We start from the raw sequence: 23449 nt of genomic DNA on the forward strand, positions 1-23449 counted from the left end.
CCTTGGATCTGCAGTAAAATTACAAAAATGAAGCTCCCGCTCTTTGTTATTATAAAGCCCCGAGATGGGCCAAGTCCTGGGGTCATTGTTTTAAAAATGAGGGGGGCCTCCTGGCCTCTTCCTGCTGCCCTGGCAACTGGCAACTGGCATCTCCCCATGGCTGTGATTAAATATGCGAGGGGGTCCATCCCCTGGGGACCACCACCTCCCTGGGGCGTTACAGTAATAATATGCGTGTGGCAGTCCGGGGCCCCGTCTGCTGCCCCAGGGACTACCACTTCCCCAGGGCGATCAATATGATTTATGCAAGGGGGCCTGTGGTCCCCTGTGCTCCGGGGACTACCACCCTCCCCCGAACAAATGTAATTGATTTGCAGGGCCCACGCGGCCGCTGCCCGGGGGATCACCACCTCTCCAGAGCCAGTGCTGTGTTATTACAAAGCCCCTGGGTGGGCCAAGTCCCGGGGGGATTTGTTTAAAAATGTGGGAGGGGGGCTCCTGGCCTCCTCCTGCTGCCCTGGGGACCACCATCTCACTGCGGCATTACAGTAATAATATGCGGGGTGCCGCCTGGCCCCCTCCGGCTGCCACAGGGGCCACCACCTCCCCAGGGTGATCAATGTGATTTATGCAGTGGACCATTGTGCCCTGGGGCAAAATTTAATTGATTTGTGGGGGGGGCACATGCCCCCCTCCTGCTGCCCTTGGGTTCACCACTTCCCCGGAGAAAATATTTTAAAAATAAAGGGAGTCCAGCCCTGGGCCCCACCACTTCCCTGGGGCTGTGTGCACATTGGAGGAGGGACACATGGCCCCCCTCCTGGAGCCACTTATGGCCCTGGGGACCCCCCCCCCCCCCTGCCCACAGCAAACATGCAAGCAGGGAACAGAGATGAAATGCTTCAGCAAGCAAGGAGCTGCTGTCAAATCAGCTTTGTGCTTGCTGAAGCAATGACATTAGGCTTCCCCTGTAGTGCCAGATAGTCCATAAGGGCATTCTTGTAAAAAAAAAAAATATATGGAGGGACCGCAGGGGAGCCATTGAGGGCTCCCTCATGGTCCCAGATAGCCCATAAAGGGCTAAAGAAAATACAAAAAATAAAATAAAAAACCAATAGCTCAGTGTGAAGCTCACACTATGGGTTTGAGTCCAGCTAGACTCACTTCCCTTTTTCTTGTTTTTTAAATAACCTATTATTTTAATTTGTAAAAATGACAGATGCATATTTTATTCTAAATTGCACAGAAATATCTCATTATAAGTAGATCAACCATCAAAATCTAAAACAATCTCTATATACCTCTGTCACACTTTTTCTCTCTTTCAATCTTTTTCTGCCACTCACACCCATGCTCAGACTCTTATGCACCCGCTCACAGACCCGCACAGACACTCGCACACCCACTCACAGACTCACTCAGTCCCTCGTGCACACAAACACACACAGTCAGGCCCTCAGGCACCCACTCACAGACCCACTCAGACAGGTACACACACACTCACAGACCCACTCAGACTCCCAAACACCCATTTACAGACCCACTGACAGCCTCATGCTCCCACTCACATACCCGCGCACACATTGAAACACCCACTAAAACACTGATATATGCACTCTCACACCCACACTGACACTCACACAGCCACTCTCACCCCCAGATAACCCTCTCACACCTATTATAACACCAAAAGAGGCGGCGGCCAACATCCGCTGCACACGACCAAAGGGTTGTGAACAGCATAGGGTTTGGTGGTTAGATGGGTTGGCCTCAGTGTCTGGCTGCAGGCCAGGTCTTGCAGGCAACCTCAGTAGAGCACAGCGAGGGCAATGCATGGTGCAAGGTTGGGTGCTTATAGGGGGTTGGACTCAGGGCCTGGTCTTTGGCCAACTGCCGTCGCGCACGGCCAAAAGCTGAGCACGGTAGTGGTTGGATTAACATATAGTAATTACTATACATTAAAAAAAAATAGAAATTCACTGAAAAACCAAAAGGTGACAGGGACGTTATAGCTGGGAAATAGAATTTAAAAATAACATCGAAATTCACTTAAAAAAACAAAGGTTACATGGATGTTATAGTTAGGCTCACATTGTAACCCTTCTGTGCCCAGGGCGTAATGGTTACATCTTTGGCTGCGGCGCTGCTGTGCCAAGGACATAACCTTTACGTCCTGGAACCGACCCAGGGGGAAAGCGCTGGTGCTTCCCCTGTAGGAAACCCACCCACAGGCCCCAACTGGGGATGGTAACACAATACCCCCCCCCCCAAACAGGCGATCTGATGATTTTGACGTGCACATAGCGCTCCCACGTCAGCAGAGCGGGGAATGATATGTTGTGTGTTTTACGTGCCTCCCACAAGGTTTACTTACCTAAAACCACTTATAAATGGTTGATTTATCAAAAATATTTAGGGATTTTATTTCATAAAGGCATTGGTGCATACATTTTTTTTTAACCATTTACTTACCCTTATACCAAATCCTACCAGTATGCCTGAGATGGACTAGTGGGTGGGTGTGCAATAATGTTTTGGTGTTTATCTTTGCTTTTTATAGTCCATGCATACTCTCTCTGTAGCGAACACCTTGCCGTCACATCTTTTTGGAAACGAGTCACTAATGGAATGATATGTGGTGTGTTTCGTGTGGATCCCATAAGGTTTACTTACCTAGAAGCACTCACATTTGCAGATTGGCAGACTGGAATGAAGCTTCCACCCATGACCGGCCAGAGCTCTCAACCGGTGCCCAGTCTTGGTTCCAAACCCAGCCAGGCCCAGTCATAGCTTCCAGACTCAGCCAGAGGCACTGAAGGCTCAGAACTGACACTGGGAAGGAGTTTGTGTACCTTTTCTGACTACTTGAAGTATTTTTTTTTTTTCTTTTTTTTTTTTTGTTCACCTCCATCCAAAGGAAAAAATGGAAATCTTCCCATACTCTGAGCTCCACTACCCTGGGTGTTAGAAACTACCAGAACCACCACCCTGTTTCTCAGATGGGGCATGGGAACCCTTTCCTCCCCCCTTACTCCGGGACTTGGCTGGGTCATCTCTAACCTCCCCCTCACTCTGTTGGGGGGAACCGGAACCACCCTTCTTGGGGTCACTCCCAGATACCTTTTTGGACACTCTGGTACTAGTCCAGGGGTCCGCCTCCTCACCAAGCTTCCTGGGATCAGTCAGCTTACTGTCATCCAAGTGCTGGCGCAACTCTGTAGAACAAAGACTACGCATATGTTCTCTCAGAATTAAATTAAATAACCCTGTTTAATCTTCTACTTTGCTGCCCAGCACCCATCCATTCAGTGAAGTCAAAAAAGTCTACCCAAGTTTGTGTGGAGAGTTTGGTGCTGTCCCTGAACCTCTGACAGTATTTCTCAGGAGTTAGCCCAAACTTGGAAAGTAAAGCGGTCTTTATGGGTGCATATATGTTTTGATCCCTAGGATCCAGTGTAAGAAGTGTGTCCCTCCCACAGCTGGTACATACCACCACAAGGCTGTCCCCCATTGCTCCACAGGAACCCCATGAGCCCTTAGTGCAACTTCGTACGCAGCCAGCCACTTAACAATGTCATCTCCCACCACATAACTGGGCACAACATTTTTAGGTATACTAACCTTTCTTTCTCCAGCAGGCTCTGCATGTATGCTGCCAGCATCACTGCTGGTCTCAGACTGTCTCGCCTTGACCTCCAGCTCCTTGAGACTCAGTTTGTGAGCCAACAAAAGTTTTTTTCTCAGCTAAGGCTCTCTCAGCTGCTTTTCTTTCTCTCTCTGCTTTCCTTTCCTCCTATTGAGCCTCAATTTTCAGCCTTGCCATTTGCAATTGAAATTCCCTCTCCTCTCTCCTTTCCTCTGTGGCCAGGACTTGATCAGAGACACTGTTCCCTGGTTTGGCAGTGGCCACAATTGCAGTGATAACATCATTGACTGATGGCAAAAAATCCTCTGGGGAGCCATCTTCTGGCTCCTCCTCCTCAGCATCCGCCTCTGAATGGGCTCCTGCCCAGGCCCTCAGCGCTATTTGAAATTCCTCCTTTCTGGAGGAACCTTGGGTGGGTACTCCCATATCCCTGCAGAACCCTTTAAGCTGTTTGACAGTATATGTCTCCAACAGGGCCAGGCCAAAATCTCCTGCTTGAGACTCAGCCTGAGACATGTTGAGTGAGGATTTTGGTAAAAACATTGACAGGAAAAAAGAAATTGCAGAAAAAGATAAAAATCAAGTTGACCTTCAACTGTGGGTAGGTAGTAAAATACTTAGCTACTGTATGTCACTGCACAAATACAAGTCCTATCCTCACTGCTGATCACCAATGTTAGGAATCAGGTCTTTGGTTGGCAGTCAGGTTACCCCCTGTCCAAGCAAGGATCCTTCCTCTAGTCAGGGTAAGTCACACACAATCCAAATTATCCTGTGCCCACCCTCTGGTAGCTTGGCACTGAGCAGTCAGGCTTAACTAAGAAGGCAATGTGTAAAGTATTTGTGTAGTAAGTCATGCAATACCACCATATAGCACCACAAAAATTCACCACACAGTGTTTAGAAAAATAGATAATATTTATCTGGTTAAATGCAGGTCAAAACGATCAACGATGCAATAAGTAAATGTATAAATACCACTTGGAAAGTCATATAGAGTGTCTTAAGTCTTTTAAAAGCAAACAAAGTCTGGTTCAAGAACAAAGTACCTGGTTTGCGTGAAAAATCTCCCCAAAGGGATGCAGAGAAGGAGAAGCATGGAAACAAAGGGGTGTGCGTCGATTTCTCAGGCTGCACACGGCGATGCGTCATTTAGTTTCAACTCAGGGATGGCTGTGCGTTGACTTCCGGTACTCGGCCGTGGATCCTCTTCGGGTTGCAGGGTTTTCAGATGCCCCGGGGATGGTGCGTGGATTTCCTGCACTGGCAGGATGAAGTCACAGGAGCTGTGTCAATCCGGTGGGCGTTGCGTCAAAATTTCTACGGCATGGCAGGCACTGAGTCGATTCCTCTCTGGAAGGTGAGCTGCATCGTTCCGGCTCAGTTATGCATCGATCCAGTGGGCCACTTGTCGAATTTCCAGTCGCTACACTGCAGCTGCATCAATCTTCTCATTGTGAAGTCGGGCTGTGTTGTTCAGGTTCGGCGTGCAGTGAAATTTTCACCGCTGTGCAGGCTGTGCGTCATTTCTGACAGGCTGTGTGTCGAATTTTGCCACACAAGGAGTCCTTCTTGAAGAGATGAAGACTTTTGGTCCTCAGACTTCAGGGAATAGGAAGCAAGCTCTATCCAAGCCCTTGGAGAGCACTTCTTCACCTCAGCCAGAGAGCAACAAGGCAGCAGGGCAACAGCAAGGCAGCAGTCTTCCACAGAAAGCAGTCAGGTGAGTCATTTGTCTGCCAGGCAGTTCTTCTTGGCAGGATGCAGGTTCTGGTTACAAGTTTCTTCTCTAGGACATGTATGTGAGGTGTCTACCCCACGAAGTGTCTAAGTTGGTAGGGTCAGAGACCCTGCTTAAATACTCAAATGTGCCGTTGAAGTGGGGGAGACTTCAAAGAGTGGCTTAGAAGTGCACAAGGTCCCCTTTCAGTTCCATCCTGTCTACCAAGGTCCCAATAGGGGGTGTGGCAGTCCTTTGTGTGAGGGCAGGCTACTGTCCTTTGACATGCGAGTGTCAAGCCCTCCACCCTCCCAGCCCAGAAAGACCCATTTAAAATGCAGATGTATGCAAATGAGGCTGAGTATCCTGTTGTTTGGGGTGTGTCTGAGTGAATGCACAAGGGAGCTGTCAACTAAACCCAGCCAGACATGGATTGGAAGGCACAGAAGGATTTAAGTGTAGAGAAATGCTCACTTTCTAAAAGTAGCATTTCTAAAATAGTAATATAAAATCCAACTTCACCAGTCAGTAGAATTTTGTATAACCATACTGGCCATACTAAATATGACCTTCCTACTTCTTTAAGATCAGCAACTACCCCTCAAACAATGTATAAGGGCAGCACCAATGTTAGCCTATGAAGGGAGCAGGCCTCACAGCAGTGTAAAAATGAATTCAGGAGTTTTACACTACTAGGACATGTAAACTACACCGGTACATGTCCTGCCTTTTGCCTACACAGCCTCCTGGCCTAATGGCTACCTAGGGCCTACCTTAGGGGACACTTATATGTAGAAAAAGGGGATTTTAAGGCTTTGCAAGTACTTTTAAATTCCAAGTTGAAGTGTAAGTGAAACTGCACACACAGGCACAGCAGAGGCAGGCCTGAGACATGGTTAAGGGGCTACTTATGTGGGTGGCACAACCAGTGCTGCAGGTCCGCTAGTAGCATTTAATCTACAGGCCCTCGGCACATATAGTGCACTCTACTAGGGACTTATAAGTAAATTAAATAGTCCAATTGGATTCCAGCCAATGTCACCATGTTTTAAGGAGAGAGCATATGCACTTTAGCACTGATTAGCAGTGATAAAGTGCGCAGAGTCCTAAACTCAGCAAAAATAAGGTCAGTAAAAGAGGAGGAAGGCAAAAAGTCTGGGATGACCCTGCAGAAAAGCCATTTCCAACACTGGGTAGAAGGAGTGAATTTGCCCCTTTGAACCTGAAACTCTCAAAATGTTGAAAAGATTACTAAAACTGGTGCTGGGAGGCTAGAAAGGGGCCAGAGGCACTGAAGGCTCAGAACTGACACTGGGAAGGAGTTTGTATACCTTTTCGACCATGTGGAGTGTTTTATTTGTTTACCTCCATCTAAGGGAAAAACCTGAAATGTTATCCGACTTGGAGCTCCATAGCCCTAAGCAGGAGGAGTGACTTGGCCCCCTAGAGCCAGAAAAACTCAAAATGTCGCAAAAATTACTAAAACTGGTGCTGGGAGGCTAGAAAAGGGCCAGAGGCACTAAACTGACATTGGGAAGGAGTTTGTATACCTTTTGGATCATGTGGTGTGTTTATTTTTGTTCACTTTCATCTAACGAAAAACCTGAAATCTTACCGGACCTGGCACTCCGTACCCTTTTGTAGAAGGAGGGACTTTGCCAACAGTGTCATTTTCCTACAGGCACCCACAGACGGAGACAAAAGCTTGGCTCAGGGTGACTTTCAATAGATCGCAGCAAGGTAGCTGCTCTGTTACATAAGAAGCCCTGAACCGGAATCAGGTCACTTACAAATGATTTAGCACGGGGTACCCAACGAACATACAGTGCAGTAAGGGCGATGGAGGCAGCCCGCTTCTGTCCGCATCCTTTTATATTCAGCAGGTTGCCATGCCTGATCTGAGGTCATAGTCAGATGCCAAAGCAGTGGGGAAGCCAGGACCACCATCCCCTGGAATGCAGGGGACAGGGGGACATGGCAGCACACCCTTTTCCCTGAATTGAAGCCCGAGGCCAGTAGTTGCCCTCTCCCCCCCCCAGGGAACCAGCCATAGAGGTGTGCACCTAATGCTGTGTGCATAGGCAGCCATGGAACACCACAGATAAAGAGAGCAGAGCTACCCTGCGACAGCCACAGCCACGCCCTGGGAAAGCCCCAGTGTGATTGATTCAGAAAGAGGTAGTCCCGATCATAACCTAGGGCCACAAGGTGTGTTCAAAGTGTCAATGATCAGTGTCCTACATGTGCAGAAGAGGTGGGAGGAAGGCAGCACCACCCATTCATCAACCACACAGCAAGACAGTAGGGCACCCCATCAGACTTCCCCTCTGGGAGTCAATTTCCATGATTCAAAGAACATCACCAGGCTCTCGGCCCAGGTACCTCCCCACAGGAAGGGGGTGCTCCCAGAGTAGCACATGCCCAGGCCGCCCCACCACCACAGGTCCCTCCCAGAGGACCAGGAGGGATGACACAAGTCTTCAAACCCTTACCCCAGCCACACGGGACCAGGGCAAGCCAAGTACCTGGCAACAAGGGAGGGTTGCCACACCTGCACAACAGCTTTTCGCCACCAGATCCCGACCTCTGCAGCTTGAGAGTCACTGGCTTAAGTCGACAGCAATGAGCCTCAATAAACCATCCAATCAGTGGTAGCGACCGGCAGTGTGTACAAAGGGCAGGAACTTGATCAATGAAAGCTTATGACCCACACTTACTGGGAATTCCTCGTTCAAGGCAAATAATTGCAATCTCTATCACAAACAGGGATTTCAGTGGGTTACCCGCACCTGTCGACAAAGGGTAGACACATGCTGATCCATTCAGTGTGGTGCACGTGCAGCCTCGGACATCTAAGGGCATCACAGACCTGTTATTGCTCAATCTTGTATGGCTGAACACTACTTATTCCTCTAAGAAGTTGGACACCCACCACTGGGGGTCGCGTAACTAGTTAGCATTGAGGATTCTCGCTCGTTATCAGAATTATCCAGACAAATCGTTCCACCAACTAAGAACGGCTATGCACCACCACCAACATATTCAAGAAAGAGCTATCAAACGGTCAATCCTTTCCGTGCTCGGGCCAGGTGAGGTTTCCCGTGTTGAGTCAAATCAAGCCTTAGGCTCCATTCCTGGTGGTGCCCTTCCAAGAATTTCTTTAAGTTTCAGCTTTGCAACCATACTCCCACCGGAACCCAAAGACTTTGGTTTTTCAGAAGCTTTTCGGCGGGTCATGGGAATAACACCACCAGATCACTTGTTGGCATCCTTTATAGTCGGAACTACGACAATATCTGATCGTCTCCGAACCTCTGACTTTCGTTCCTGATTAATGAAAACATTCTTGGCAAATGCTTTCACTTTGGTTCATCTTGGGCCAGTCCAAGAATTTCACCTCTAGTGGCACAATATGACTGCCCCCAGCCGTCCCTCTTAATCATGGCCCCAGATCCAAAAACTAGCAAATTAGAACCAGAGTCCTATTCCATTATTCCTAGCTGAAGTATTCAGGCCACTGGCCTGCTTTGAACACTCTAATGTTTTCAAAGTACAATGCTTCGGACCCCTAGGACACTCAGTCAAGAGCACCAAGTGGGAACCGAGAGGCAGGGGCTGGGACAGGCGGTAGCTCACCTTGCAGCAGACCGCCAGCTCAATCCCAAGATCCACCTATGAGCTTTTCAACTGCAGCAACTTTAACATATGCTATTGGTGCCGAAATTACTGCGGCTGCTGGCACCAGACTTGCCCTCCAATGGATCCTCTGTAAAGGATTTTAATAGTACTCATTCCAATTACAGGGCCTCAAAAGAGACCTCTATTCTTATTTTTTGTCACTACCTACCCGAGTCAAGAGTCGGAAATTTGAGCGCCTGCTGCCTTGGACGTGTTAGCCGTTTCTCAGGCTCCCTCTCTGGAATCGAACCCTGATTCCCCGTTACCTGTGGACCTCCACTTTGATGCTTTCCTTGACTTGATCAGACTGTCTGAATATTTTATTCTTGACAGGTAAGCTGTCTCCTATGTCCACATCATGGTTACACAGGTGTGTCTGACCAGGGGGGGTCAATGAAAAGAGCTCAGCAAACTGTTGTAAGACTTGCCTACAGTCAGATTGCTGTTGGCCAAGGAAGGTGTCTGAGTAGACAACTTCATCTACTGAGCCATCTTTAGGGTCAGTTGAGAGGAGGTCAGGGAGAGGTTGACTCTCTGCTTCCTGTTCCTCAGTAACCATCAACATGGTTATGTCTGCCCTGTCATTGTAGAGTTTAAGGCGGATAACAAGGATCACCCTCTTTGGTGTCCTGCTAGTGCCCAGGTCCACTAAGTAAGTGACCTGACTCTTCTTTTCTAGCACTGGGTGAGGGCCACTCCATCTGTCCTGGAGTGCCCTGGGAGCCACAAGCTCCAGAACCTAGACTTTCCTGCCCTGGCTCAAATTCAACCATTGCAGCCTTTTGGTCATACCAGAACTTCTGGAGTTGTTGGTTGGCCTCAAGGTTTTTGCTTGCCTTTTCCATGTACTCTATCATCCTTGAGCCGAGGCCTAGTACATAGTCCACTACGTCTTGTTTAGACTCATGGAGACGTCTCTCCCAGCCTCCTTTTACAAGTGCCAGTCGTCCCCCTACAGGATGGCCAAACAGAAGCTCAAAGGGGGAGAACCCTACTCCCTGTGGCACCTCCCTGTAGGCAAAAAGCAGACATGGCAGGAAGACATCCCATTTTCCTTTGAGCCTTTCAGGGAGCCCCATGATCATGCCCTTCAATGTCTTGTTCAATCTTCCCTCAAGACCATTGGTTTGTGGATGGTATGGTGTGGTGAATTTGTAAGTCAACCCACACTCATTCCACATATGTTTTAGGTAAGCTGACATGAAGTTGGTACCTCTGTCAGAAACCACCTCCTTAGGAAAACCTACTCTGGTAAAGATGCCAATGAGGGCTTTGGCTACTGCAGGAGCAGTAGTCGGCCTAAGGGGAATAGCCTCAGGGTACCTGGTGCCATGATCCACTACTGCCAGTATATATTGGTTCCCTGATGCTGTGGGAGGTTCAAGTGGACCCACTATGTCCACACAAACCCTCTCAACAGGGGCCCCCACCATTGGAAGTGGAATGAGGGGGGGGGTTTGGATGGCCACCTATCTTGCCACTTGCTTGACAGGTGACACAGGAGCTGCAAAACTCCCTTACCTTCTGGGAAGTACTGAGCCAATAGAAATGGTTGACTACCCTCTCCCAAGTCTTGGTTTGTACCAAATGCCCAGAAAGGGGAATGTCATGGAAAAAGGTGAGGATGAACTCTCTAAACTCCTGAGGCACTACCACTCTTCTAGTGGCATCAGGTTTAGGATCTCTTGCCTTAGTGTAAAGGAGTCCATCTTCCCAATAGACCCTGTGGGATCCACTGACACTTCTTTTTCTCAGCCGTTTGCTATCTTAGGCCTTCAGGAGTGGGACCAGTCTTTTGTCCCTGGCACAGCTGTTCCCATGAGGGTCCCCCTGTGCCCAAGAGCTCTCCCTGATATGGCTCCAGCTCTATGGACTCAGTTCCCTCAGGGGATAGGACATCTTCATGGGAAGAGAGGTCCTGTTTCTTTTGCTGTATAGAAGATGGTCCCCCAGTCTTCTTTCCTTTTCTCTTGGAAGGTTGAGCCAATATTCCAGACTCCAACACTTCTTTTTCACCCTGTGCTCTGCTTTGTGCTCTTGTCTTAACACACACCAGTTCAGGGATACCCAGCATGGCTGCATGGGTCTTGAGCTCTATCTCAGCCCATACTGAGGACTGAAGATCATTCCCTAGCAAACACTCTACTGGGATTGCAGAGGAGACTATCACCTGCTTCACGCCAGTGACCCCTCCCCATTCTAAAGTCACCATTGCCATGAGATGGACTTTAGTTTCATTGTCAGCATAGGTGACTGTATATGTCTGTCCAACCAGATACTGCCCTTGGGAAACCAGTTTGTCTGTCACCATGGTGACACTGGCACCTGTATCCCTCAGGGCTTCTACCTTATTCTCATTTATCAAAAGTAGCTGCCTGTATTTTTGCATGTTAGGCGGACAGGCAGCTAGCGTGGCTAAATTCACTCCACCCTCTGAGACTAAAGTAGCTTCAGGGTTAACCCTGGTTTGCTTTGGGCACACTGTTGATCCCACCTGGAGACTGGCTATTCCAGTGCTAACTGGAATAGTAGTTGTGGGCCTTTTCTTGGGACAGGCCTTGTCTCCAGTTTGGTGTCCATGCTGTCTACAGTTGTGACACCAGGCCTTCTTGGGACCAACATGTTTACCCTTATACCCATGTGTGGACTGTGAAGAGGCTTGGAGCCCACCCTCCTGAGCAGGTTTTTGGGGCCCTTGTGAATACTCTTTGTTTTTGTCATTGGATCTCTCCCCACCCTTCCCCTGGGGAGGCTTTGTGACCCCTTTCTTTTGGTCACCCCCTGTGGAAGTCTTGGTCACCCTTGTCTTGGCACCATGGTCTGCCTTCTTTCCCAATTCTTGGAGAGAAATTGGACCTAGGTCTGCCAGATGTTGATGCAGTTCATCATTCAAGCAATTACTTAACAGATGTTCCTTCATAAATAAATTATACAGCCCATCATAATCACTTACGCAACTACCATTTATCCAACCATATAGTGTTTTGACTGAGAAGTCAACAAAATCAACCCAGGTCTGGCTCGAGACTTTGTGAGCCCCCCTGAATCTAATCCTATACTCCTCAGTTGAGAATCCAAAGCCCTCAATTAGGGTAGCCTTCATGAGGTCATAAGATTCTGCATCCTTACCAGAGAGTGTGCGGAGTCTATCCCTACACTTTCCAGTGAACATTCCCCAAAGGAGAGCTCCCTAGTGAGAGCTACTTACTTTCTGGTTGCACAAGCCCTCTCAAAAGCTGTGAACCATTTGGTGATGTCATCACCTTCTTCATAATTAATTACAGTCCCTTTGGGGATTTTTAGGATGTCAGTGTTCTCTCTGACCCTATTTAAATTGCTGCCACCATTTATGGGTGCCAAACCCATTTATTTTCTTTCCCTTTCTATAGCTAGGAGCTGCTTCTCCAAATCTAATCTCTTGACTATCATTGCTAGAAGGATGTCCTCTTCATTGAGGCTGCCCTCAGTGCTTACAGAGGCACTGGACTCCCCTGTGGAAGAACCAAGCCCTCTGACTATGATTTGTGGGGACAGGGTTCTAGGAGCCCTGTCCTCCCTAATTAGGACAGGAGGGGCGAGTTCATCCTCCTGTTTGCTAATTTCCCTAACTGAGGGAGGATCCTCCATCTCAGAGGGGTGGTCCCTTGTAAACTCTGCCAACAGATCCTGGAGCTTGACCTTGGTTGGGTTGGAGACAGTTTTTATCTTTTTTTATCTTACAGAGAGACCTTAGCTTGTTGTGTAGCTATTTTAGTTATAGCTCCATGCACATTATTTTAACACACTAGGCCGCTGTGCACTTTAACCTAGATATATTTTATTCAGCTTCGCATTAATATTATTACAATAACCATTTTTACAGTCTTGTTTTATTTTCACCTATCTAACTGTTTTTGCCTAGGCCAGCACTTTGTTATCAAACAAGACATTCTTGATTCTGTGCTTCATTCAAGGCTACAGTTTGGTACATTTCCAGTGAATGTGATAGAAGTTTAGTCTCCAACATTCGTAGAAAATACACATCCTAACATAGAGACATTTTCTCAGAACATCAGCTGTGCTATTATGTAAACACTTCCTTGTCCCTTACACGTTAAAGGGAGATTCCAGTCAGAGAACCATGACTGTGTGCTGATTGCTGAATGCTTTTCTACAGATGCTAACGCACACCACAGGCCTTTGCTCAGGTATGGGGGTTGATGTCTTCCCAGGGGAACCTGAAAGGCAGAATTAGAGCTTAACATGCTGTGCTCAAGCTATACCTAGATAGGAAATAGTCCATTGATTATAGAGACAATATGATAGCATTGTTTTATGCTTCACTCTTCTCGTCACAATTCTAATATTGTCATGTTGTGTCGTCCTGGTTATTGCAGCTCACGCTTTGCTATCTAAGATGTAGTTGTTTTATTAAACTCTTCATTGAAACATATACTGCTCCTGTTTGTCATTTATATATGAGACTAAGTTGTAAATGAGAGAACCAGATGCGTCCTCAGTGACCACGACTTCCCTGAGAAGCCTAGTATGTCATGCGCTCGGCTGTCCAATCATCATTATCCTGTGGTAGGGATGAGGCACTGCTAGTTAGCCGGAGCAAAAACCCGAATTAGAGCGAGAGGTGTCACCCGCAGTGGACGATTCTGCTGCTCAAAATCCAGTAGTCTCATTAGAATAATGAGAGCCTACATGACAAGCTCTGACATCCCTAGATGCAGGTAAGGGGTAAGGTTGAGTTCCATCACCATCTCATCTGTGTGATTCATTGTGACTCTAAAAGTTGGGATTACTTTTTAAGAAACTAAAAACTACTTCTAGAACTTAAATCCTAACTTTTACAAACTTTTAAACTTAAACAGAATTGCTAACAGGGACTTACACAAGGCCCTAGCAGGACTTTAAAAAATTCAGAAAAATAGTCAAAAATTCAAAAATCAGTTTCTAATGACAATTTTTCAGAATTGTATTGTGTGATCAGGTTTTGGCTGAGTAGTCCAGTGAGGTACTGGGTTTTTCAGAACCGGTACTGATCCGGTAACCCAGTGGTGCCAGGGTACACCCAAAGACCTCGGGTACTTTCCTGATTCAGACCACAGAAACTCAGAGTCTTCTAGGTGAAGTCAAAGATCGAATTTATTGGCTGCAACCAAGTGACAAGCGTCCTAGAAGTACAACAGCACGGTTTGTATGTTCTCAGGAGACTGTGTTTCAATGCAAAGTCAGGTTTCCTTATATACAGTTTTTTAAGCTTCAGGCAAACATTCTTGACATTTTGGTTGGTCATTCACATGTTTCCACTACAAAGGAAAAAACAGTGTCATGATGAAACCTCATATTTCATGTCATCCAACCCATAATAAATTACCCGGCAAGGCCTAGTATTTTACATCAGATAAGTGTGGACCCCCAATAAAAACGGGCACCTCCCCCTCGTAAAGTAAGAAGAAGAAAAGAGCAGGTGCAGGTGTGAGCAAGATTAGGCAGGGTGTGTGAGCGATAATAAGGGTTTTATGGCATGGTGTGCCTTGATGCTATCTGATTCGGCCACTGGGAGAGGGACTGACCAAACAGGTTTGGCCTGAGGCAATGGTTCCAGCTTGCCCAGGTCAGAGAAAAGTCAATCAAGGTGTACGTGTCCTTGGAATCAAATCTGACTGTATTATAAGCCTATGTGAGGGCAACTTTTAAAAATGTCTGCCGTGTATAAAATGGGAGCCACGAGTGCAGGACGAAAATGGCGATTTTGAGGTGAAAACGCTGCTGGAATTGAGCGAAAATGCTCATGCTTAGTGTACTAGTCATTATCGGTCTTTTGATACTAAAATCGTACTGCTGTGGCAAAGTAAATTACATGGGTCCAGAATTTTTAGAACCACAAACCCTCCTTTTGCCCTTACATAGGCAATAAACCTATTCTCATGCTAATCTGAGTCCAGGTCTATGTTTCTAAAGTCGTTGAGATGTTGCTGTAACATCATCCTAGTATTTAGCTCGTCTCTTGGTGCAGGTTTCCTTGTGCATGATGTAACACAGAGGCCACATATGGCAGGACAAAGTAAGGAATACCTCTATCTGCAGTAGGTGGCATAAGATCACACACCCAACAATTAGTGATGTTCACTACTAACTAGTGTTGATGCAGAAGCTGTACAAAAGAATTGCTTACGAATTCTGATCTTCTAACCTGCTCATGTTCAGGAAAAGTGTGAAAAGAGTGCAAAGAAACAATAGTAGGAAAAGACATAGGTTGGGAAGTGGGTGCAGAAGTCAATTGAGTAGAGAAAAACAATCCCACCCATAAATGACAACGTCATGTTTAAAAGACACTAGAAAACACGTTATTAAGAACATATAGACAACGGGAGAAAGTAGTGACCACTATTACAAATGAAATAATATTTTTTCACAACCCTAACCAAAAAGCAAATCCTAAAATTATCTAGTAACATTTTAGGGCTCCTCTGCATTTCAGTAATTTTGGTATGTTCGGGTGGAACAGTGGTGACTCTCATCAATGCTCTAAGGTGAAAAGGGGGTACTCTTTCCACAGAAAATGGACTTTATTCTGCTTTTACTAAACAGAATAGTACTTTAAAACAATGCCAGCAAAACAATCAGTCTCCTAACACCTAGTCTATACAATCACACGGAAACCTCTTGTGAAACCAACTATGCCCAGAGTCCGTTCAAAAAGCCTCTCTGGCAGGCTTGTATTGTCCATCAAATGTTCTTTTGTTGTTTTCTTTCGCATGGGCCTCTCAATTCAGGCCTCTTCGTGAGAAAAGTACTGCTTAGTTGGAGTGCCCTCCTGGCAAACACCCACAGCTCACTCGAAAGTCTCAATGTCTTAAAGCAATTCACCAGTGTCTCTCCTCTGTGGCAGACACTACAAACAATGTGCACTTCATTGATCAAGGGCACAAATCATCTCGTGCAGACCCAAGCACCATTAATTGGGAAATAGCTCAAGCTCAGCAGCACTTTCAGACTCCAACACTCATTATTTAGTGTCAGAGGACGCTCAAGCTGCTCTTTCATGGGCACCACAATATAGTGCCTTTTTCCTAACTTGAAATCTCCGGTGCACTGCCCTTCTTCCGTTGGACCAAAGAAAAGGGGGTGTGTGGTTAAAACTCAGGCCAAGTGGCTCAAGGGATCGCACACTGTCAGAGGTTACCAGCACATGACAGGTAGAGAAATGAAACCTCAAAACAGCTGTGCCATCAACAACAGGAATCCTTCTCTTTAGCTCTTTTACACTGAAACTTTGGTTTTGTGATGTCCAACGCTGTCTGATGGAGCAAGTACGATACCATGCGCTGGCGATCGCTGTCCAGCTTTGCTACTTTCTGGGTGCTGAGACTGTAGGGCCAAAACGTCCGTCTTTCATCTGTAGCTGTCACTGATGGGAATTAGGCTTAAATCAATGTCCTGCAGGTTATTATGACTTGATACCCGCAGAATCTAGTGACGTAGGAAATGTGCCACAGTTGTTAGTTCCCTTCAATTTAGTACAAAAACAGTTCATGGTTTTTAACAAGGGGACTGCAAGCAGGTGGTCTGCAATCTTCAAAGGAGTAGCCATACACCATGGGCATAAAATGCAAAGACAAAGGCAGAAGGGCAAAACAGGGTCTCTAGCATCTTTAATTGGGTTCTCTCCATTATTCTCTGCCATCTATAGCTACATGAGAATTCTATCTGAATGGATTTCCTCACACAGTGGCATTGTCTAATGGGGTAAACACATATTTTCCTCAATGATTAAGTCTAGGTGTTCCTCCTTATCTTAGAACATCTCAATAGAGAGATCACATGATACCGATTATCAGGGACATGTAGAAACCTTCCTTTAAAAACTGTGCATCAGGTGCACTATGCAATACACAGGCTAATAGTCAAATGTGCAAACAAAAAGACAAGAACTAGAGGGTCCTGATATTTGCATGATTAGGACACATCTGATTCCACCAAAAATTAAAGTAGCAGGAACAGAAGGGAACCGAAAACCAAATTAAAATAGACATTGAAAATTCGTCATGTTCAAAAAGGTAAACATAAGATATCTCCTATTGAGATGGAAAACTTGTCTTACTATAATATTGAGTCAGTTAACCAGTCTATCGCTACCCTGACAGTCAGGCTGGAAAACATTGAAGCAGGCCTAAGGCAAATTCTTGAAAACCAGTCTGGTCATACCAAAGGGAATTATACATAACATGGGGGTCCCTGGTACATCACTGCAGTCTGGAAATGTGAACCTGAACAATACATCAATAATAATAAAAGGTCTGACTGGTGAAAGGAATTTGAAAAAGAGAAATGGGACTAGGACATAGCTAAAATCTCAATAACTAAGCATGATGCGACATTGGTCAGGGGAAGTAACAAAAGAAAAAATCTATAGGAAGAACAAAAAAATTATTTGGGTGATAGTCAGGCATGTGACACAACACCGAGAGTATGGGTGATACACAAAGGCCAAAGTTACACAAATTTTAACTCTACCGTTGGTGACTACACCATATACGGTACTCCTAGCTAATGTTTCAGTTCCTTCTTCAGGAAAAAATGAAAACCTGGTTTTCTTTTAAGGAACAAAAGCCATATGCTACTTAGGAAACAGAACATCATTAACTAATGTAATATAGAAATTAGGCCACCTTGAGTCACAGATCTATAATTTCATCCTTAGGTCCAATCAAGGCTACATAAATGTAGGGCTGCCTGTTCCTTTTAAGGGAAGGGGCAGTAACGTGACTAACTGCAGGTGACACACTTTGATCCTGTATATCTCTTTTATTTTCCTTCAATACCATTATAGCCAAATAGACATGCACTGGTGAAGTGTTGTCTTTTATGTTCACAGCATGAAATATCATTATCTGTGGAATTTAGTAACCAGAACAAGTTCAACCAACTGTTGCGTAGCGATGGGCATCGTCATGACCATCCCCTCACAACACAGGGGAGCTTGTAATAGTATCAAAAGCAGCAACAAACATGAAAAAAAAACAAATAAAAAATAATAAAAACGCACAAAACGACAAGCTATCAGATATACTTGCTGTGTATCAAACACAAAAAGCATAGACAAAACAATAGCATGTGTGAATAAGCGGAGACACACAACACCATGTCATGTACTTTATGCACTGTTAACCTGCAGTCCAAAACCCAATATTTGGGCCTGTTTAATTTGTCAGGTTTAAAATCCTTACCCTCCTTTTGACAGTAGATCACCAGGCAATGGAAATCTGCTGTCAAATATAACTTTACTGTTTCTCTTCTAACATACAGGACCAGCAAGAACAATTCATGATAGGACCAAATACACAAAAATAAATTTCCATTACTTAACTGTTACCCTCTTGTCAGTTACTTCGCAACATCAAGCCACCTTAGTTTTACCTTTCTAAAAGTAAAAATTGTTACACTGACACTCCATATTAATTTGGCACCTACAATTTCCACTGTGAAAAATAAGTCTTAATTGGTAAATCGTTCTCATTAAGGCATGTAGCCTTCAAAATTTTAGAAAAGGGCTGCATCTTATTTTCTGTCTAAGACTTAATGCAACACTTCGTTTTCTGTCAAATAAAAGCAACTAGCAGGCATCATTTTATTTTTTTAGAGCGGAGACACAAATGTATCAGTTCTGCAGAGCATTTAACATGATGTTGGGACTTTCGAAGAAACCCCTTTTTTTTATATTTTCCCTTTGGAATTAAGTTCTTTAATTGTATTGATGTTCTTCTGGAGAAACCAGAAATCCCACTTTTAGAGGCTTGTAGGGTCATTCTGCATTTCACAGAGACAAGGCCCTAATTTAAAAGGTCACAAGTGTCAACATGACAGCCTCCTCCATTGTTTATGGGAAAACTAAAGATAGCATCTCAGCAGCGTGACTTGAGCCAGCCTCTGTAGCTCTCCTAGCTTCTGCGACTCTGAATCTGTCAAAGACAGTAGGCCTTCCTGTTTTTCTTCTAACCTGCAATAATTCACTCTATTTTTAAAAAAAAATGTTTTCCTTTTTAGGCGCTAAAATTTTTTATCTCTATTTCCAGATTATTAAACTACATTTACTGTGAATAATTCACAAACCTTAATAACACACATACCAGTTGTTAGAATAAATGCTTGTTGCAATCCCATGCAATGGTACATATTTCATCAACCTCAAATGAATGAACGTCTCAGTAGGCCCAGCTGAAGTTAGAACCTTCAACCTCGATATTAAAACAAGCCTTTGTACTGGCACATTGACTCATTGAATCATAAGAAGGACAACCTGCAAATATATATCAAACCTAAATGTATGCATTTACTGAAGCCTGAGACACTTTAAAAAGTACTCTGAATGAAAGAAAATGCAGTTTAAACAGTGCTTTTGCCCAAAATCGACTTTGATATTTTAGGCATTAAAAATTATTATCCTACAATTTTCTTGCATAATATGCATTACCAGAATGTCTATTACACAATCCATGAGTCAGCCATTGAAAATATTAACTTATACTTTATAGAAATGAGCTTGTTTGCTCCTGCGCCAAGGGAAAATTGCACATACAAATGTCATTTTAGCGGTGCAACATAACTTAAATTAAATTTTAATGCTAGGAGGTCATAGTATAGGTATTAAGCTTTATAAATATTAAAAAACGATTTTGAAAGGCACTTATTTTTGTAATAATTTTTCCATAATTAATAATTTTCTTTTTTTTAAAAAAAAACCCAATTATTCTTTTTTTTGTGATAATTCCACATTTAAAAGCAAGCTGCATCCCTTGCCTATTATTTGGGATACATTAACTCACAAGCCTAAGCGCATAAGCCTAACTTGAAATGCGTCACATTTTTGCGCCACTTTCATTTAAAAGGAAGGTTATGCAAAGTTCCACCCGTGTTTAACTGGGAAAGTGCTGGCTGAATTGAACATTCCTATCAAATATACTGCAGCTGAAAAGTTTGCCTGTGAACATCTAATACAATGCATCTAAGAAAAATGATGTAAATTTATTTATTTTTTTGCAAAAATAGATAATTTCGTTTTTTTTTTGGGGCCCTATTTATATCTTTTGAATGTGTTTTCTAATTTATTAAGCATTTAACGGCAGTTTTGTATATGTGCACAATTGCTCATTCTATAAATTAAAGAACAACATATAGCTATGTTAGCACATCACATGGTTCATTTCTGGATTTTTTCTAAGTTTCTACTTAATATTAATTAACCAACATTTTACTTAACAAACTGAAAACATCAAGAAGACCCACAAACACACATTGAGCTCATTTCAGATATAAACAGAAAACACTCAGGACACACAATACAGCGCGCTTTAGCCATTTTTCATAAATAGCGCCGTCGCAATTTACTTACAGAACCGTTTGCAGATCCTAGTTGTAAGTCATATTTACAAGAGAAAAGAAAACTTTTCTCAATAGTGTTCCAAAAAACTGCAAAAACAGCCTCACAAACCTTTATTTCCAAGAATAGCGACCCCATACTTTATTAAACGTGATGGGGCCCACTCCGTGCTTCACATATAGTTCATAGGTTGGAGTTCCAATCGGAGGAACCGGACATGAGTCCTCCAACCGGGAGTCACTTTTACAACCAAGACAAAACAAATTTCCAAGTCTGCTAAGACCAGGCATCTTCGCTCACTAGTCTAGCTTCAAACTTCAAAGGATTATCGTTTACGATAGTCTCGTGAATACACAAGTCCTTCGGCTTTGGTACTTGCAAGTTCCAAATCAAAGTGATCCCGAAGGGATACCAAACCAAATGTCCAACTAAGGACCAAACCAAGTGTCCAACTAAGGACTGGGAGACGCTCCACTTATACTTAACTGAAAATATCGATGACGTCACCAGAAGACTCGTCTTATCGTTTCGCTCTACCAAACAACAAGGGTCCAAATCAGGGCGATAGCCAGGGCAGCAGTCCTTCGTAGCCGTCGGGAAGCGGGGAGCCTCGCAGCAAAGACTTTCGGACCACGTCGACATGCAGGGGTCGATGAAGTGGCGGCCTTCCTCCAGAATTTTCACACGAAGCTCCCCACGGACCTTAGGCTTGGACCGGTACCGCTGGTATCGCCCCACGTTGGGCGCCAACTGAGGTACTGGGTTTTTCAGAACCGGTACTGATCCGGTAACCCAGTGGTGCCAGGGTACACCCAAAGACCTCGGGTTCTTTCCTGATTCAGACCACAGAAACTCAGAGTCTTCTAGGTGAAGTCAAAGATCGAATTTATTGGCTGCAACCAAGTGACAAGCGTCCTAGAAGTACAACAGCACGGTTTGTATGTTCTCAGGAGACTGTGTTTCAATGCAAAGTCAGGTTTCCTTATTTACAGTTTTTTAAGCTTCAGGCAAACATTCTTGACATTTTGGTTGGTCATTCACATGTTTTCACTACAAAGGAAAAAACAGTGTCATGATGAAACCTCATATTTCATGTCATCCAACCCATAATAAATTACCCGGCAAGGCCTAGTATTTTACATCAGATAAGTGTGGACCCCCAATGAAAACGTGCACCTCCCCCTCGTAAAGTAAGAAGAAGAAAAGAGCAGGTGCAGGTGTGAGCAAGATTAGGCAGGGTGTGTGAGCGATAATAAGGGTTTTATGGCATGGTGTGCCTTGATGCTATCTGATTCGGCCACTGGGAGAGGGACTGACCAAACAGGTTTGGCCTGAGGCAATGGTTCCAGCTTGCCCAGGTCAGAGAAAAGTCAATCAAGGTGTACGTGTCCTTGGAATCAAATCTGACTGTATTATAAGCCTATGTGAGGGCAACTTTTAAAAATGGCTGCCGTGTATAAAATGGGAGCCACGAGTGCAGGACAAAAATGGCGATTTTGAGGTGAAAACGCTGCTGGAATAGAGCAAAAATGCTCATGCTTAGTGTACTAGTCATTATCGGTCTTTTGATACTAAAATCGTACTGCTGTGGCAAAGTAAATTACATGGGTCCAGAATTTTTAGAACCACACCAGCAAATGCAAAGTCTTAGACCCCACCTCTGACCACCAATATAGGAAGTTGGCTCTGTATATACTATCTCAGAGTGAGAGATAGTGTGCACAGAGTCCAGGGGTTCCCCTTAGAGGTTGATAGTGGCAATATTAGATAATGCTAATGCTCTTTTTGTGGTAGTGTGGCCGAGCAGCAGGCTTATCAGAGGGTAGTGTTAAGCATTTATTGTACACACACAGGCAATTAATGGGAACACACAGTCAAGGATTTAACTCCAGGCCGATAGGTTTTTATATTGAAAAATATTATTTTCTTAATTTATTTTTAGAACCACAAGTTCAAGATTTGAAGTAAATACATAGGATGCAAGGTACTCCACACAGGTAAGTTAGGAACTTTGAATTAGAGCAATAACATACCCAGTTTTAGTTAAAATGGCAATAAGCTATTTTAAAAGTGGACACTGCAAAAATCAACAGTTCCTTTTAGAACCACAAGATTCAGAATTCAAGTAAGTACATAAATTGTAAGGTACTCGGCATAGGTAAATATCGAACTTTGAATGAAAACAGTAAGGTACACAGTTTTGGCAAAAATGGCAATAAGCTATTTTAAAAGTGGACACAGGGCAAAATTCAACACTTCCTTGGGGAGGTAAGTACAAATTAGTTTATCAGGTAAGTAAAGCACTTCAGTAAACACAGCTTTTTCGATCAATTGACCATGAAAGCAACATAAAACAAAGCTAGCAAAGATACAAGAATAAATAATCATTTTTGATAAAATACAGCAGCTACACAACAATAAATTAATTTGAAATCATTAAAACATTAAGACAATAAAAGCTCAAATTACACATAAAGCTCTAAGAACAGATAATAACCTTAGGTTGCTTTTTGGAAGTGGCAACGTATGCGCCAGGCTGTCACTAAATACTTGCTCACTGGAAGAATTACATCAGCTGAATTATGACTTCTTAACACCTGTAGAGCCAAGGAACAGATCTTAAATCCTGTTGCCCTACAAGTGTTGCGAATCCATTTTGATCGCGGGTTCGCTTAAGCTGGACAGAAGAACATAAAGTGTTCGATAGTTTCGGAGGTACTGCCACAAGCAGGGCATATATCAGGGAGACCAATCGACCCCCACCTGTGAATCAATGACATCAGGGGCAAGGAGCCGAAACGAAACCTTGCATATAGGCTTTTGCCATGCAGATCCGGTATAATGTCCAAATAGGCTTCAAACTTTGGAGTCCATTTAAGATCAATAAAAAAGTTAGTTAAACGACCATGAGATTTACAGGTTATGTTGTTATCCCTAACATAAGACCAATAAGTTAACTTTAAAACATATTTATGCTGTCTCTCTAGTTTGTGGGGATTTTCCCAATAATCACCCAAGCCCAACAAACGGAACC

Source organism: Pleurodeles waltl, chromosome 6, assembly GCF_031143425.1.
Source record: "Pleurodeles waltl isolate 20211129_DDA chromosome 6, aPleWal1.hap1.20221129, whole genome shotgun sequence".
NCBI lineage: Eukaryota > Metazoa > Chordata > Amphibia > Caudata > Salamandridae > Pleurodeles > Pleurodeles waltl.